This window comes from Leucoraja erinacea, chromosome 10 (assembly GCF_028641065.1).
Source record: "Leucoraja erinacea ecotype New England chromosome 10, Leri_hhj_1, whole genome shotgun sequence".
Lineage (NCBI taxonomy): Eukaryota > Metazoa > Chordata > Chondrichthyes > Rajiformes > Rajidae > Leucoraja > Leucoraja erinaceus.
In genome coordinates this window covers 27,592,106-27,600,606 of record NC_073386.1, presented here as the reverse complement: position 1 = coordinate 27,600,606, position 8,501 = coordinate 27,592,106, and positions in this window count along the sequence as shown.

Below are 8,501 nucleotides of genomic sequence, written 5' to 3'. Positions count from 1 at the left end.
CTTCGTCCTTCAAATATAACTAATTAAGCACAAAACTTTAGATAAAGCAGACTTTAGGTATTTAGGTATAGTCCATTATTGTGGCTTTAAAGAGATTGATAATCCAGACTCTGTTTCTCTCTTCACAGATGTGTCTCTGTCTTTCTTTCTCTACCTGTTCTTTTAAAGTAACTGTTCTCTTTATCCTTTCCATCTCATTGACATGTAACTGTTTCCCTCCTCTTGGATGCTACCAAATGTGCCAAGTTGTCAGAAAACCATTAATGTCTAAATCAAAGAACATTTTCCATTTACTGACCGGAGTTGAAATCCAAGGAAAAATGCATTCATTTGACGACAGTAATATTATGGCTCATATCAGTATTATATATGTTCTCGACCTTTGAGTAAGAGAAGGAATTACAATTTCCCTTTTTTTTCAAAACATAAAATATACATTCAGGCATTTTCATATGATTTTAATTTGCTTCCTGGCAATGATGTGGGTTGGGACTCATCTCCCACTGCCCCACCACTGTGTACACATTGGTTTAATTAACTATCGTGGTTACTTAAAGGATACATCATTTCTGTCTTTGAACTTGCTTGTCTCATTGTAACTTATGTATTCAGCTTATAAATCATTGTAACACTAACCTTGAACTTCTGCCGGGTTCTCCAAGTTTATGATGCTCATGCTGCTTCACCATGGGATGCTGGCAGAACCTCTGTTGAATTGCAGGCCAATGTGCTAATGTTTTTATTCATTAAAAAAGAGTTGAACAGCAGTTGAAACAATGCCACATGCAAATATATCCACAAGGTGGTGCTGCAAATATAGTTATGTGTTCAGATCACATTATTAGACAATTTTATTTTTCTGTTCAATATTTTCGACTGAATAAACACAAAATTCCAATCCAAAATTATCATGTAATAATTCTCTAGGTTGCAAAAAAGACTTTGCGCTTTTGCATTCTTCAATCATATCTATTCTTCTTGCTTCACATTCATTAATTGCCATGCCTTGTAAACTGATCCCGATATCTGTAAGTGAGTGGAATACATAGGAAGGCCATTATAAATCTAGAGGGTGCAGAAATGATTGACAAGGCAGTTGAAGGGGCTGGAGGGCTTGAGGTGTGTGAAGCAGGAGAGACTAGGACTATTACACTGGAATGAAGACTGATGGAGTGATCTTATAGAAGTTATAAAATTACAACGGGCAGAGATAAGGTGAATGCTCATATTATTTTTCCCAGGTTAGGTGAATCTAAAACTAGAGAACATAGGTTTAAAGTAAAAGGGAAAATATTTAAAGGGGTTCAGAGGGATCATTTTGTCCACACAGAGTGGCTGCCTCGCCAGCAGCTCGTCAGTCCTTTCGCCTTTTTTGTTATTTTTAGTGCGTCTTAATGTATGTTTTAATGTTTCTCAGTATGTCTTGTTTGGGAGTGGTGAGGGGCAATAGGGAGAAACCATTTTTCAGTCACTTACCTGGATGGAGATGCGTCTTTTCTCCAAGTCGCATCTCCGCCCCCCTCACGGCCTACCAACTGTATTGGCGCAGCCTTTTCGACCGGAGACGGGTCCAGTGCTTCAGAAGCAGGCACAGCACAGCACAGAATTACCATCGCAGAGCCTGGGATCCTTGTCGAGGATCGTCAGTGTTGTAGCTCCGATCGCGGGGCCTGCTGACTTTAACAACGTGAAGCTGTGGTCTGCGGAGCTTCTAGCTGCGGGCGCGATGCTGACTGTAACATTGCGGAGCCTTGGATCTTTTGCCGAGGAACACCAGTGTTAGTGCTCCATCCAGTGGGACTGTGGACTTCAGAAGCCGCGTTCTCCCGTAAGAAGCGGCCGATTCGGAAACTCCAAGCGGCAGAGTGTGTTCCGATCCATCCCGACGTCGGGGTTTCGATCATCCCGGCGAGAGGACCTGTACATCGGGCCGCCCATAGCGGCGACTGTAGAGGATTCTAGGCCCCGACCATGGGTGAACAAAAGGAGGAATATTGACTGAACTTTATTGCTTTCCATCACAGTGAGAAATGTTGATTCCACTGTGGTGGATGTTTATGCTAAATTCTATTGTGTATTGTGTTCTTTTTATTCGTATGGCTGTATGGTAACTCAAATATCATTGTACAAATTGGCGCATGTGACAATAAGTGTGTACTTGAAGTATGGAATGAGCTGCAAGAGTATGTGGGAACGCGCGTACAATTACACTTTTGGACAGGTTCATAGATAGGAAAGGTTTAGGGTCAAATGTAGACAAGCTCAGGTTTCATGGACAAGTTGAATATTTGTTAGTATGGACAAATTGCACTAAAAAGGCCTGTTTCCCTACTGTATAACTATGACATATAGAAACATAGAAAATAGGTGCAGGAGGCGGCCATTCGGCCCTTCAAGCCAGCACCGCCATTCATTGTGACCATGGCTGAGTCTCCCCATTCAATAACCTGTGCCTGCCTTCTCCCCATATCCCTTGATTCCACTAGCCCCTAGAGCTCTATCTAACTCTTAAATCCATCCAGTGATTTGGCCCTCTGGGGCAGGGAATTCCACAAATTCACAACTCTCTGGGTGAAAAAGTATTTTCTCACCTCAGTCTTAAATGGTCTCCCCTTTATTCTAAGACTGTGGCCCCTGGTTCTGGACTCGCCCAACATTGGGAACATTTTTCCTGCATCTAGTTGTCCAGTCCTTTTATAAATTTACATGTTTCTACAAGATCGCCCCTCATCCTTCTAAACTCCAGTGAATGCAAGCCTAATCTTTTCAATCTTTCCTCATATGACAGCCCCGCCATCCCAGGGATCAATCTTGTGAACCTCACGGATGCTGCCCGACATGATGAGTGTCCAGTATTTTCCAAGGTTTTACCAGTCACCGTGCTAGTGTGCAATCCGATAACATACAAGGCATGGGCATGCAAATCACTTCCATCTAACAGATAGGCAAAGATTTCCTGATGAACAGTGGGAAAAGACTTCCATCGCTTATCCTTCCCAAGATTTGCTGATTTGACAGTTAAAAAAAAAAAAAAAAATTTTGTGGACTTCCACAAAGACCTGAAAAGGTGGCTAACCAAGGCCCCCCCCCCCCCCCCCTCCCATTCAAAAATTCGATTCGGAAAGGTAGGATTAAGCTACAGATACCGATCAGATTCTCCGTACTTCACCTATTCCAACCACTGCTCCAACATCCATTTTGTAATAAAGTAAAGGGCAACCAAGGCACCATAAATTCAAATGTGTTAACAATTCAACCATTTACCTTCTCCATCAAAATGTTCCTTTGTTTTAAATCAATGCCGAAGGCCCAGTTGTTGTTGAAGCTAAATGCTGTGATTTTGCGCATTGTGGGCAAATTCATAATTTTACATCACTGTAAACAGTATCATATTAGTAGATTCATGCCATTTTAGATACGCATTTTTAAATTTTTATCGACATAATAAAGAGCTAAATGGGTGAAATAAACTACTTAAGCATAAAACATCATTTTAAACTGTATAATTTGGATTCAAGTGGAAGCTATTAACTAAAAAATGAATGTATCAAATATTAGAATGCGTCATTAAATCTCTGTTGCTGAGTGGGATTGTAATTTGTTTTTACTGAAAGTTTTTTTTTGCCCCAAAGGTATTATTATAAACATTCTGATTTAGAATATGCAAGCTTGTAGGAACTAAATAATCACTAGATTTCATGGAGAAATTTTGATGCTCAAAATAATCATTCTGATTGTTTCAAGTGTCATTAGAGGTAATTGCAAACTTTTATTAGTGCATTGAGAATTTGTTTTTTATTGGGGGGTTTTGGAATTGGGGCTGTGCCTCATAACAATCAGGCATTTATAATGCAATAATTTTGCAAAGATTTCTCCAGACTGGCAACAGAACATCCCGTCATCTAGACACATTATATCAGTGCAATCATAAATTATTAAGGAAAAACATCATATTCCATTAGTGGACCATTAGCGGTGAAATACTATTCTAATTTAGCTAGACATCTACACAAGGGTGGCACGGTGACGCAGCAGTAGAGTTGCTGCCTTATAGCGCCAGAGACCTGGGTTTGATCCTGTCCACGGGTGTTGTCTGTACGGAGTTTGTATGTTCTCCCCTTGACCGCATGGGTTTTCTCCGGGTGCTCTCGTTTCCTACACATTTGTAGGTTAATTGGCTTCAATAGTAATCATAAATTGTCCATAGTGTGTAGGATAATGCTAATGTATGGGGAACACTGGTCAGCACAGACTCGGTAGGCCGAAGGACCTGTTTCCATGTTGTATATCTAAATTGAACAAAGAGACATAAAAGCTGTTCCGACCAAAGGTCCCAAACCTGAAAACGTTAATTATTTTTCCCACAGATGTTGCCTAACCTGTTGAGTGTTTCATAGAAACTGAACATTAGGTGCAGGAGTAGACATAATATGAAGCTGATCATCCAACCAAAGGTCCCAAATCCCCTGCCACAAGGGCCACAACTCCCTCTTAAATATAGCCAACGAAATCAATCTGTTTTTCCACAGATGTTTCCTAACCTGTTGAGTGTTTCCAGCACCCCTTGTCCTGGACTTTGAACAATCTTCCTGCATTTTTATTTTGTAAGTTTCCAGCATGTTTGGTTTTTATTTAAAATGTCTAGCATTAGCAGGTTTTTAAATTTTCCCCCATACAAACGAAGGGCTTATTTGCAATGGGAATAAGGTGGCATAGCGGCTCAGCTAGTGGACTTGCTGCCTACCGCTACATCATCTGCGTTTGATCTTGACGATGCTGTCTGCATGGTCATCTGGGTGCTTTGGTGTCTTCCCACGTCCCAAAAATGTGGAGATTGGAAGGTTAATTGGCTACTGTAAAGTGCCACTATTATGTATCTGGAATGGAAGAGAAGAGTTGACGGCAATATGGATAGAATAGAATGGGATTAAGGTAAATAAGTGCTTGATGGTCAGCACACTCTCAGTAGTTTCCAGGTTGACACAGTCTATGACTCCAGCCTCAGAAGACAGGCAAGATGTTCTTTCCATCAGCTGTACTACTTACTAATTTATTTAATTTAATTTTTTTTATGATCAAGGACATTTTGATGCAATTATTATGGTGCTGTGGCCTTTACACCATAAATTAACAATAAATTGCTAATAATAGCAATAAATTAATTGCTAAATTATCAACATATATTTAGTTTCACAAAAAAGCAATTTAACCAAAGTGTGTGTGGCATGAACACAAGATTAAATGTCACAGATCATTTTTACTGTATTGTAAAACTGTAACATCCAGGATCAGGAACGCCTTCATCCAAACAACCCATATGTTTATAGAACACAATGAGCCAACTACACTATGAACTGCAAACTGTCTTAATTGCACTAGAGACTTTAGGCTTTTGCACTATATTGTTTTTTGTTTTTTTTTAATTAACCTTTTTGTTGTTTATAATGGTATCTACTAAGTACTTTTTTAAAATACCTGTTGTGCTGCTGCAAGTAAGAATTGTATTGTTCTATTTCTGGCCATATTACAAAAAACTCTTGACTCTCTTGATCTCCTGCCTATAGCTTTAATCAAATTTCTTTCACCTAATATCAATTATGGATTGGTGGGCCAAGGATGTTACTAGTAAGTAAACATATTGTTTGCAAAATAAAATGCTTTTCACAAGTGTAATTATTTTATTGTAGTCATATCAAATCACCTAAGCCCATCATCATCTATGTCAAATAGATAAAAAGAAAGACATATGTCAGCAAATCTATTTCTCCAATTGCTTGACTATTAGCAATCCTAGCATTCCTTCTGAAAATATAATGGTCATCAGATAATAACTGAATCAATGAATCTATGGAACAAAACTCATTAGTACACGATTCCAGATGTTGACTTATTGCAAAGGATCTTTGAATCTTGATCACATTTGCACTGTAATGATTAATACAGTGATTAATGAAAGTACCTGATAATTGATAATGGCCTCCACCATCTCAGATTCAGATTCAGATTCAGATTCAATTTTAATTGTCATTGTCAGTGTACAGTACAGAGACAACGAAAGGCATTTAGCATCTCCCTTGAAGAGCGACATAGCAAACGATTTGAATAAAAAAAAAAAGAGTGTCCGGGGGGGGGGGGGGGGTGGTGATTGGCAGTCACTGTTCTTGTCATGCTGGAATCATGTTGACATGTTGAGCAAAATTGTTATAAAGCACGGAGGTTTTGGGTAGCTGTGAAAATTTAATTTATTTTACTACGTACCCGGAACTGTGTTTCCAAAATAATATATTTGGTCAAAAATAAATTAATTAGCTTTTAGAAGGTTTTTTTTTTATGATGTAGGACATTTTGTTCAACCAGTGTCGTAAAGAAATGTTTTAAAAGGAATATTTAATAATTAAAGGACAGAGCATTTTACATTATTTCCTGCATTGTCAAAGTTTGCACAACCAATGCTGTGAATGGTATTATTTGTGAAGGCTAAAATGACTCAACAGTATGTTGATCTACCTCTGGTCTACCTACCCACATGAATTTTTAATTATTAATTTTTCAGGGACTTGGCATCACCTTCAAGGCCAGGATTTATTCCATTCCGAACTGCTCTTCCAATAGCTGGAATTACGTGAACTGCCTTCTTTCAGGGCTGCAGTTTTTTTCCATTGCAGGTACTTCCACAGGGATGTTTGGTAGAGAGTTGTAGGCTACAGAGCCAGCAATGCAAAGGACTGTGATATATTGTTAAGTCAGGATAGTGAGCTCCTTTGAGGGAAACCTTCAGGTGGTAGTGATCTCACACACCTGAAACGTTTGTCCTTCTTGATGTGGAAGTCACTGGTTTGGGAGATGCTGGAGATAAAAGCCAGGGAGAGTCCTTTTCACAGATGATACACAGTGGCAAATTAAATTCAGTTGCCACGAACTGCAATCAAATAGGAGTGAGGCAACCATGCTCAGAATAGAGGCATTTGACATTTCTACAATTACCGCAAAGCAGACAATATTTTGATATGAGGTATGATTCCAAATTGATTGCATTGGTATGTCAGGAAGTACCTTTGGACTATGTGTGAAGATTCAAGATCATATTGTTTGGGTTCTAACCATGTGTGGTAAAATTGTTGATCTGTCTCACAGAAAGATAGTATTTTGTAAAATCTACCACATTATATGTTAATGCTGATAAATAACTTAGATATACAAAGCTAGACCACAAGCTTCATGGATTTCTCACCCCAATAAAAGCAGTCCCAATGTTCCTCCAGCATGCATGCAAAGAATGAGTAAAATTCCTCATTTTACATCCTCACCAATTTTATTCCCCTTTACCTTTAAAGGGGCAGTAAGTTAAATATAAGGCACCTGGACCACCAGGGTTAACCAAATTAGGTTCAAAAGGAGAATTAAATGCCTGTTCTCATAGATGATGAAAACAATTAAGACAGTGAAAGGTAACAGCTTAAAAATATTGAACAAAGGCCAAGTATGAGAATACGTGCTCGCGATGACTGAGAATAAGGTCTTGAAAATGATGAAGCTAAGATTTATAGAACATAGAACAGTACAGCACAGGCACGGGACCTTTGGCCCACAATGCTTGTGCCAAATATGATGCCTAGTTAAACTGATCTCATCTGCCTACTCATGATCCATATCCCTCTATTCCCTGCAATAATTAAACATTTCATGAGAAAATTAAACACCTAAAGAGTCAGTGTGTTGAACTTAAATATTTTGTTTTGAAATAGACAATAGACAATAGGTGCAGGAGTAGGCCATTCGGACCTTTGAGCCAGCACCGCCATTCAATGTGATCATGGCTGATCATCCCCCATCAGTACCCCGTTCCTGCCTTCTCCTCATATCCCCTGACTCTGCTATTTTTAAGAGCCCTATCTAGCTCTCTCTTGAAAGCATCCAGAGAACCCGCCTCCACCGCCCTCTGAGGCAGAGAATTCCACAGACTCACCACTCTCTGTGAGAAAAAGTGTTTCCTCGTCTCCGTTCTAAATGGCTTACTCCTTATTCTTAAACTGTGGCCCCTTGTTTTGGACCCCCCCAACATCGGGAACATGTTTCCTGCCTCTAGCATTTCCAAACCCTTAACAATCTTATATGTTTCAAAGAGATATCCTCTCATCCTTCTAAACTCCAGAGTGTACAAGCCCAGCTGCTCCATTCTATCAGCATATGACAGTCTCGTCATCCCGGGAATTAACCTTGTAAACCTACGCTGCACTCCCTCAATAGCAAAAATGTCCTTCCTCAAATTAGGGGACCAAAACTGCACACAATACTCCAGGTGTGGTCTCATTAGGGCTCTGTACAACTGCAGAAGGACCTCTTTGCTCCTTTGAGAGAGAGGAGAGAGAGATAGAGGAAACAAGAGAGAGGAAGCAAGAAGGAGAGCAAGCAATAGAAAGTATGTAATAAAGTGATAGAGAGAGCGAGTGAGCAAATGAGAACAAGAGAGAGGGTGAGAGAGACAGCGAGAGGGAGCGAGC